Here is an 11,251-nt window from a genome sequence, read left to right as displayed (position 1 = left end):
CCTGGCTGGCTGGCCGTTAGAATTAGCTTGGCTGTAGCCTGGCTGGCTGGCCGTTAGAATTAGCTTGGCTGTAGCCTGGCTGGCTGGCCGTTAGAATTAGCTTGGCTGTAGCCTGGCTGGCTGATCGTTAGAATTAGCTTGGCTGTAGCCTGGCTGGCTGATCATTAGAATTAGCTTGGCTGTAGCCTGGCTGGCTGGCTGTAGCCTGGCTGGCTGATCGTTAGAATTAGCTTGGCTGTAGCCTGGCTGGCTGGCCGTTAGAATTAGCTTGGCTGTAGCCTGGCTGGCTGGCCGTTAAAATTAGCTTGGCTGTAGCCTGGCTGACCGTTAGAATTAGCTTGGCTGTAGCCTGGCTGACCGTTAGAATTAGCTTGGCTGTAGCCTGGCTGGCTAATCGTTAGAATTAGCTTGGCTGTAGCCTGGCTGGCTGGCCGTTGCATAACTATGAAGAGCACATTAGGCCACATAGACAAACGAGGCAGGGATGAGAGAACTCAAAAGGAAAACACCATTTCAACAGGAGTATATTTGGTTCTAAAAGTCTGCCTGTTACAGGGGTACTGTATGAAACACAGCAAAACTAAGTGAACAGATTGTACATCACACCGTTTCCTTCATTGAAGTGCCACAACGATTCATGAGTGCCATGGTCATTTGGAGTTGAATTAGATCAAATTTGGTTGATAAATTCCACAGAGCCATGCTGTTTTCATTTGTAGTTGTACCCTAGGCCTTTACCACATAGAAAGTAGTTTGATAAACAAATAGATATTTGTATACGCAGACTGACAAATTGAATGGAGTCTTTTAAGCTGGCCATTTAAGTTGTATTGATTGTACTGTTGTTGTGAGAACATGCCACGGGTGGATGGAGAATATAGCTTCATGTACTCCAGAGCTCCAAGAAGAATGCGCACAATGAGCAGTGATAATTTACTGCGACAATAGACCTTGAGTCACATTTAGGGTTGCTGGAAGTATCCTAAATCAATGGCAGGAAATAACAATGTTTCTCCTGACTGCACACTAAGCCCATCACACCCCGCAGTTATGGGGATCAGCATATTTTGAGACTGCCACCTATAATTACTGACAATACGTAATGGCAGATTTATCACAACTGTGCAGACGGGGCATTTAAGATAGTAGCTGGTTAAATGTTAAATCGATGACATCGAAATATACCATGGACTGAATGTGCCAAACCCTGTGGATTTAGGAGTGTGTGTGGCTGTTAAAGCTGTGTCTGAGGTCTCTCTCCAGTCTCTGTGTTCCTCTGGTCAGCCTTACCTCATCCCCAGGAGGAACATTAGGACTTCTAATAGTCCATAAACTAGCCTGGGCCAGACACGCAAACCTCTGAGTCCTGCAGTTTAACAGTCAGAAATGGCAGTGACATATAAATGGTAGACCAGTATATAGGGCCATGAGCAGGTTCTGACACAGTTTGGGATGTAACGAAGGGCTAAGTATTTGTATGTGTTATGATTCACACTATACCCGTGTAAAACAATTTGAATATTTTCTTTCACTATTGAAAGCAGTGTTTGTGTGAAGTCTTGTCACACGCTGAGATTTTAATTATTTGCTCCTTCAAGTTGATCAGAGGAAATTCCTCACGTTTCACTGCCCCCGGCAGGTATATTCTAAAGGAGACAAATTTGTCTCTATTTTCATGGGTATTTCCGTGTCTCTGAGGAATTTGAGGTTACTGACATGCTGCATTACGACCTGTCTCTCTGGACAAATATGTCCTTTGTAGCGTGGACATGGCAAAGAGCGCGAAATGATCAAGTACGAAGACAGGGAAACACCATCTAGTAGCGTATCACCTCATGGCTGAACTCTTGGATGAAGCTTTAATCATTGGAAGACTGGCTGTCTACCAGGCTCTGCAATGGTTGCAATAAATGTAATGAGATGTTCGCAACAGCCGTTGTAGAGTTGTTGTTGAAAGAGTACACCATTCAAGGCCTTGTCATAGGGAAGTGCCAAAAGTGTCATTTTTGTTACAACTCTTGGGAGGTGGTTATACCATTTGAAACATAAGCATATGCTGTAACTGCATTCCCCACCACAATACCTTTTAAGCTATTTTCAAGCCATTTACTGTGGGCTTAAAAGGCAGAATCTTGTCATGGTAAGCTAATCACGAGGGTTTGACACATAGCTAATTCTATGGTACGTCAGCCACTGATCCGTTCCCAAAACTTGAATCGCGTAGGGCTCAGTGTTGTTCCATGACAGCAATCCCTTTTATTTCCTTCTTTCTTCTCTCTTTCTCTCTCGAACACACCAACACAAACAAAAGCGAGCATACACACACGCACGCACGAACTCACAGTCCTATTACAGCGTCCCTGTTAGTCTCTCTCTGGCTGGCTGTGTAGAGGCAGCTCAGCTCCTCAAGTCTCAGGGTAAGAAAAAGCAGAGGCTGTCTGATGACACCGCTCTGATGATATTGTCCTGGAAGATACTGCCAGGAGAGCCAGAGGAAACTACACTGGCCCTCTCACCTACCTGACAGCTCCGTCACAACACTGCCTCTCGCACGGGGACTTGGATTGGCTCTGGGCAGTGGACTGGGTCTGCCCGGACAGTGGACTTGGATTGGCTCTGGGCAATGGGCCGGGCTGGCCGGAGATGGCTCACTTGGGCTGCGTTTACACAAGCAGCCCAATTCTTGCTTCCACTAAATGGTCTTTTGACCAATGACATCAGATCTTTTTCAGATCTTATTTGATTGGTCAAAAGACTAACTAGTGAAAAAATATCAAAATTGAGCTGCCTGTGTAAACGCAGCCTTGGTCTCGCTCTGTGTCCTGTCTGTGTGTGGGCTGTGGCAATATTCCTCGCTGCACACACTAGCTATATTGTTGATATAAGGTCATGATGACATTGTATAACTACACAATTAGTAGGCATAATGCTGCTTCATGAGCAGCGCATACACATCTCTCCTATCGTGGTACGTGTGTGTGTGTGTTTGCTTGTTTGTTTGTTATGTTGTTTGTCAGTCGTGTTTGTTCGTTTCATCAAATCACATTTCACTCTCAGGGATGATGTGGAGAGGGTATTTGAACATCAAATATTGTGAATGTTGTTGATGTTGTCAGACAAACATACCGACAGAGTGCAAATATCACAGCATTTCGGCAGACTATTCTTTTGGGACAGATTCAGACTTCGGAAATGTATGCCTTTCCTATGCACACCTTTCCTACACACTTTTGAGTAGTTTGTATTCAGACATACCTTATGCATGTGCGTAACGGGCTTTGCAGGCATGGTTTCTTTGTGCACACTGAATGCATTATATTGCAACCACTGAAAACCCTCCCAATTGCTGGCCAAAAGCTTTTCTCTTGGAGTTTTCATTCAATCGGGCTTTCAGTACATTTATCTGCATTGGAATTGTCTCGACAGACTCACTGGAATATATGAAGAAATATCAGAATATTAGGCATCAATGAAAGAAAGCCATGTAAATACACACATGTACGTTGTTTTCCGCATCAATTGGTAGATATAAAAATAAATAAAAAACTCTGATCTTGCATATTATTTAGGGTTAGGAAAGTATTTATGATCAATACAAAAACAGGTTTGGAGAGCCCTTTATGCACTGTGGTTTGATTTATCCTGAGTTGCCATATTCAATTGTTCAATCCATGAAATATCGGAAGGTGAGAGAAGTGTACAATAGGGGTTGAGCTGTAGTCCTATAAATACACTGTAATCATCCTCACTGTGATGACAATGGTCCAGTTGTAGTGAATCGTGTGCCAGGCTCCAGGTTTAAACTGCTACATATGGTCTGCGTTCCGTAATGGCTCAAATAAGCTACATGTCCCAAATGACTGCACAGCTTGTAATACATTAGCCTGATATGATCTATTACTAGAAATCATAAATCACTTGGTAGGTTTGGCACTATACTGTCATTTGCACATGATTACAGAAGCCTATAGCTCGGGTGTCCACATTTCATCCTAAGGCCAGCATTTCATAAACTTCACTCTGGAAAAGGTGATATGTTGATATGCTTCAGTTTGCTGCCATATGATTGGTTTCATCTTTGTCCCCAGCGATCATCAGGTAAAATAGTTATAAAACAGTTGTCATTCATATTTAAAATCCCGCTTATCCAAACCTCTTACTCATGATGAATAACAAATACGGTGGTTTTGATTAATCCTGAAAGTTGTCATATTCGAGTTCAACACACAAAATATTGGAAGGTGAAAGAAAGTGTACCAATAGGGGCCGAACAATAATCCTATAAATGCACCTTAATCCTCACTAATCATGGAACTGTATGACAGAGGTCCAGCAGTCGGGAACTGTGTGCCAGGCTCCAGGTTTGACCTGCTACGTGTGGTCCAGTGGTCTGAGTTCCATAATAATTCAAATAGGCTACAGGTCCCAAAGTATTGCACAACGTTAGCCTAACATGATCCACTAATGCCAGCGACCCTCAGGAACAACGACACAGACGTGACAGAGGAAAGAAAGGTCAATGGAATAGAATGCTGAAAAAAAGACATGTATGTGGTTATTACTGACGGTGGCTCCCGACAGTGGCTAATATTTAACATGATCCAAATTGTAAAATAAAAAATGGAGAAAAGCCCGGAAATATAGTCAAAGCATTCTAAAGCACATACATCAACTCGGCAGGTTCAGCCCTACAGAAAAGGTTCCTTTTGGGTCTCCAAATTTCATCCATGCAAATTATGAGGGCACACAATTAAAATTTGGGAATAATGGCACAGCTACAGTGCTTTCGGAAAGTATTCAAACCCCTTGACTTTTTCCACATTTTGTAACATTACTGCTTATTCTAAAATGGATTAAATCTACACACAATACCTCATAATGACAAAGCAAAAACATTTAAAAAAAAACATTTTTGGTAAATCAAAATAAAATAAAAATGAAATATCACATTTACCTAAGTATTCAGACCTTTTACTCAGTACTTTGTTGAAGCACCTTTGGCACCGATTACAGCATCGATTCTTCTTGGGTATGGCCCTTCTCCCCTGATTGCTCAGTTTGGCCGGTCGGCCAGCTCTAGGAATAGTCTTCGTGGTTACAAACTTCTTCCATTTAAGAATGATATAGGACACTGTGTTCTTGGGGGACCTTCAATGCTGCAGAAATGTTTTGGTACCCTTCCCCAGGACTGTGACTCGACACAATCCTGTCTGAAAAGCTCTACAGACAATTCCTTTAACCTCATGGCTTGGTTTTTGCTCTGACATGCACTGTCAACTGTGGGACCTTATATAGACAGGTGTGTGCCTTTCCAAATCATGTCCAATCAATTGAATTTACCACAGGTGGACACCAATCAAGTTGTAGAAACATCTCAAGGATGATCAATGGTAACAGGATGCACCTGAGCTCAATTCCGAGTCTCATTGCAAAGGGTATGAATACTTATGTAAATAAGGTATTTCTGTTTTAAATTTGCAAATACTAAGAAAAAAAACTGTTTTCACTTTGTCATTCAATGGGTATTGTATGTAGATTTAAAAAAAATCCATTTTAGAATATGGCTGTAACGTAACAAAATGTGGAAAAAGTCAAGGGGTCTGAATACTTTCCGAAGGTACTGTATTTATAGCCTACTTCACTGTGGAATTGTATTTATTTAATTGAACCTTTATTGAACCTTTATTTAACAAGGCAAGTCAGTTTAGAACTAATTCTTATTTACAATAACGGCCTACACCTTCCAAACCTGGGACAATTGTGCGCCTCCCTACGGGACTCCCAATCACGGCCGGTTGTGATTCAGCCTGGATTCAAACCAGGGAGTCTGTAGTGACGTCTCTAGCATTCAGATGCAGTTTCTTAGACCACAGTGCCACTCAGGAGCTCCAAGGAAAAGGGCCCGAATTACATGTGATGTTGATATGATTTTCAGTTTGCTTCCATATGGCTGGATTCTTATTTGTCTCCAGGGATCATAAGGAAAAATCATCTAAAACAATTGTTATGTGTATTTCCAATCCCCTTCTACAAACAGATTACTCATTTACCTAGCTTTTATCAATAGATCATCAATTTATAAATTACGGCGCATGGAGAACGCTGTTATTTCTATCACTTGATCAGAATTCCTCCATTTTTTTGAAAATTCCACAGAAATTTGACAAAGAAATCCAAGCCGAAGTCACATCAACTGAATCAAATATATATACACTGATTTGGTGCACACAGATGACACGGGTTAAGTTCTAATAGCTCAGACCATAGGAAGATTACATCTGTGGAATGACAGGCACTACCTCTGCTCTCCATGCTCTGCTGCTTTCATCCAGTTGTCCCGAGCCTGCAATCTGGAAGGTCTATAATGGACGAATTAGCTGTAGCCCAATAAATCCATTCAGCAGGCCCACCGAGAGCAGTCAGAAGTCCCAGAGTAGGGGTATGTTCCAAAAGGATCCACCCCTGAAATCTCCAATGTGGGAATTTGGGAGTGCTGAAGTACCAGTCTTAGACCACTGAGTTATGGCTCTGTGGCAATAAACAAATAGACCCCTGAACTTAAAAAGTCCATGGTAAGTTCAAGGGTCAAATAGGTAGTAAGAGATTTATGTCCCCCTGCCATTTTAGAGTCAGAGCCCTTTTTTCCCAGTATTTATCTGTTTATGCGCTTACGCAAAAGTGTCATTTATGACTGCAATTTAACATGCTAAAGGATAAAATAACAAACATGCTCACAAATGTCATTTTAGTAATCTGTGGTTTAATTGAGCTGGAACTACCCAGAGGTTTACACAAAGAGCATAGGGAGCTCTGAATAACTCAGAATAGGCCAGTGTTTTTGTGTGTGTGTGTGTGTGTGTGTGGGGGGGGTTCAATGAAAGAACATGGGAGGTTTAGAAGAAGGTCACAACTTAATTTATTTTTCATCCCAATCTCACAGTTTAAACCACAAAAGTCACAGTGTCTCTCTCTCCCTCTCCCCCCCTCTCTCCCTCCCTCATCCCCTCCTAGGCTATTTAGGGGAGAATCTCCGTTACATCCTCCTCGCGTCCTCTCTCCTCGCATCCTTCTCAAAACTCATTGGATGTGAGAGCCAGAGGTCCCTCCCCTCTGACCTTCTCCTCCGATGGATTTTGAGGAGGCGAGGACAGAGGACACGAGGAGTGTGTAACGGAGATTCTCCCCAGGCGAAGGTAAAACATAGCCTCCTGGACTAGCTGGCCCTCAGGTCACTCCTCATCCCTGTTGTGGAGATGTAAAGGACCAGGGGCCATGTGGAACTGCGTTAGAGTTGTCAAATTCACAAGCGGCTCCTGACATTATACCTAAAGCGGCACAGAGTCGTTTTAAGAGAAATCCCATACAGCCTTGTTTACAAGTTTGAGCACTGGAATGTGAGATGTAATCCACACCAATTATTTCATTCAATTTGAGCATCATTGTTTCTCGTGCTGAACTTCGAACGTGAGTGGGACTGGTCTGGCTTCGTGACATCGATCAAGAGCAGCTGCTCACTGATTTGACAGCTCCAACGCAGTTACACGTCAAACACTGCCAAAACATCAGCTCTGCGGTTGTCGGCTATCGCTGGTTAACGTTTGATCTGATTGAATCTGGGCCCTAAATAATATGGTGCTCTTCATCATGTATTTCTTTTGCTTAAGCTCTACTCCATCACGTCATAGATGAACGCTCTCTGTGCTACAACAATGAATGATTGAAAACAAACATTTAGATATTGGCACGTCAGGCTTACCCATATTCTTTTTTTTTTAGGTATATTGAAATGCCAGCAATAACAATAACTCATTCATATAATATGATGGACAGTGGTCTTTGCTGTTTGAGAATGAATTAGAGAACGTTTCAACAACCAACCACTCACTTGTACATGGTTGAGGCTTGTAGATATTTTTTAAATCTAATCTTGTGGATGTACAAGGCCCTTCATCATATTATATGAGGTCATTCATCTTGGTCATGTCTCCTGTCGCTCAAACCTCTTGTTTGTGATAAAGCGGAATATGGTTCAGGTTTCAATATTCATTTTATGTATGTTGATGCATTCAGATACTGTATGTCCTCATCTATCCTCGTTGTATTGATTTGGTAAATTCATAGAAATGTTAAAAGAAAGTACACATCAACAATCCCTGGGATAAAGCTCCCTATAATTTGGAGGTTCCTTCGAGTGGGAGGCGTTCATTTTTGGCAGACATTGTCTAGGGACAAATAAACTAATGTCTGATTCACATGGAAATAGGACATGAAAAAAGTGTTAGAATTGAAAATATGCAGCACGTGTACCTCTCCATCTCCCTACTGACTTGGACTCTCCAGTGTGCACAAGTCTTTTCAGATATGACTCAGGATTTGATATCATACACTGTAGCCAGGGTAAATGGAAGGGCTCTTGAGGCATCGTAAATCCTTACCTGTCAACACCACTGACAGGCAGACAATTCCACTAATAACAGGGATTGTTTTCACTGTTTAGTAACATGTGATTCACTCAATATCAAAATAGTCCTGCTGAATGTACATTGATAATAAATATATAATGTCAATGAAATTGAAATGGCAATACTGCTAAAGAATCTATGTTTCTCCACTGAACAAAAATCTAAATGCAACATGTATTGGTCCCATGTTCCATGAGCTGAAAAAAATAAAATACATCCATACCCACAAAAAGCTTATTTCTCTCAAATGTTGTGCACAAATTTGATTACATCCTTATTAGTAAGCATTTCTCCTTTGCCAAGATAATCCATCCACCTGGCAGGTGTGACATATCAAGTAGCTGATTAAACAGCATGATCATTACACAGGTGCACCTTGTGCTGGTGACAATAAAAGGCCACTTTAAAATATGTGGTTTTGTCACACAACACAATGCCACAAGTTTTCCAGGAGCGTGCAATTGGCATTCTGACTGCAGGAATGTCCACAAGAGCTGTTTCCAGAGAATTCAATGTTAAGTTCTTTACCATATCCCTGTGCTAACCCCGAAGGCCAGCACCAACTGCAAAATATGCAAATTGTTTAGGTCACACTGTGTCAGCAACAGAACTCAACTCCGATAAAGATAGTGGAAAAAACAGCTCCTACCTACCACGAACATTGTAATTACATTGGAATGGACCAATTACATCTATATTTTAAGATTTTCCAATTCACTATTGTTTAGACTGTTAAGTAGAGTTTTTACTACTCAATAGAAAACCACATAACAAAAACACACACATGATTTAATAGTTGTCCTTTTACATATTGAGGTCTCACCCAGTCAAAAATGCCCACCTGGGAAGGAATGAAAATGTCCATGGCATTATCACCAGACATTATTCATAGTCTTACCTGCAGTAAGTATAAAGTCAGACTGAAAAGGCCACCACACACTCCAGTATGTATTCCTCTGGCCCAGTCGCCGTTCACTAGTAAGACGTGTTCCTCTCAGCCTGAAGAATGTAAAACAGCAGCCGCCTCAGCAGCAGCACCATCCAGCTAGGCGGTAGAGCTCCAGCCTTATCGGTTACACTGGTATTACACTGGAATGTCAGCCTTTCTCTGCGCTGCCCTTTAAACCAATAAGAACCACTATCCAGCCCAAACGGAGGACAGCCAGCAAATTAAGAACGGACCACTTTAATTTATTCAAAGATGTAAAAATGAATTAAATAAATAATACTAAAACACGGGAGCGAAAGTGTGTGATGGCCTAATCTCTCTACATCAAGGTGGGGACGGTCCAGAATTGATCGGGAGAGCTTTTTGTTTGCCCTGCGTGCCATATCGTTGCCTCCCATTAAAAGAGTACGTACACAGCCTTGTACCCAGACATAAATCATAGAGCTTGGGCTCGCTGAGGCTTAAGAAGGAGCAATCAATTACACACCAGCAGACGTAGAGGAAGTGCCTGAGCCCACTCCCTTAGCTACTCTTATTACCATAATCATCCCCCTTAAGTGATGCAGTCTGGGACACAGACACCACTGTGTGCCGCACTCACAAACATCCAAGGCAGTGTGACAATAAGGCTCATGGCAACATGGAACGACAAGAACAGAGTCAGATCAGTGTCCACAGGCTTGACTTCAGGGTCTGTACCAACATAGATACTGAACAAATATTCTATCACTGTGCTGTGAAGGTCAGGAGTATCTTACACACCAATATCATCCACGCACTGATCAAGTTTGATATGCCTCTGTCCTGTTTTCTTAACGAGACAGTGGTAGCTTAAACGATTCTGTTAACTTGTCTGAGAGTTAGGCTCTTTCTGTTTCTGTGAGGGTGGGGGGGGGCGGCAGGGTGAGTCAGTGGCCCCTGGATGGAGTGGTCAGTCAAGTGTGGACACCACTCAGCCATGATTCCACAGACTTTACGGACCCATAGACAGGGGTGATTCAACGACATGGACAAATCCTCTTGCCAATAATGGTTAATGACATTTCAAGAAGGGACAAAATGTAGTAGCATCACCCCACACAAGCACTGCAATTCTTCCATTTCAAAACTTGTCTCTTCCACTGAGACAAAATGGGACATCCAGCCTTTGTGTTCCCTTGAATCTGCTCAGCAGTCTGTGGAGAAGGGCAGGGCATCCCCAACAGAAGATTCAATCCACATCATGCCTATCATTAGTCATAGGGTGTTGTTAGACTAGGGGCATAACTGCGGTGCAGTGGGAGGACAACATTGCCTTTCGGCCAATAGTTTAGCTGTATTTAAACTGGAGACAAGGATGAAAACGGGAGCCAAACATGCAGTCCTTAAAGTTCCTTTACACGTCTCACTCATTATTCTACAAAGAGAGTACGGGACAAGTGGGTCATGCAAACTGATAAAAGTGTGAGAGACCTACATGGTTTACTGGGTGTATTGAGACGCAGTGAAAAGAGATCCCCAGAGCACATAGTCAATATCCTTCCTCTGTTCAAATGAACGGCGCACCTCTTCCCATGATTATGAGTGAGTTAGGAATTCTTTTTGGACCTCAGCTGAGATTACACAGTCAGTAGCTGAAAAAAACAACACCATGAATTGTCAGGCTATTGTACGTTTGCTAGCTAATACTCTTTCTAAATGTTGTATTGAATTCCTGAATTTTGAATGTGGGTTAATGTTTCCCATATCACACTGGTCCTTTACTAAAGGCATCTTCAAAACATTGCGTGGATGCTGTATACAAGTTGTGCTCTCCTTCACTCACCTGCCACCTACCTACACTGACTCAGTAGGTCTATCA

Source organism: Oncorhynchus tshawytscha, linkage group LG07 (assembly GCF_018296145.1).
Source record: "Oncorhynchus tshawytscha isolate Ot180627B linkage group LG07, Otsh_v2.0, whole genome shotgun sequence".
NCBI lineage: Eukaryota > Metazoa > Chordata > Actinopteri > Salmoniformes > Salmonidae > Oncorhynchus > Oncorhynchus tshawytscha.
Note: the sequence above shows the minus strand (reverse complement) of the source record.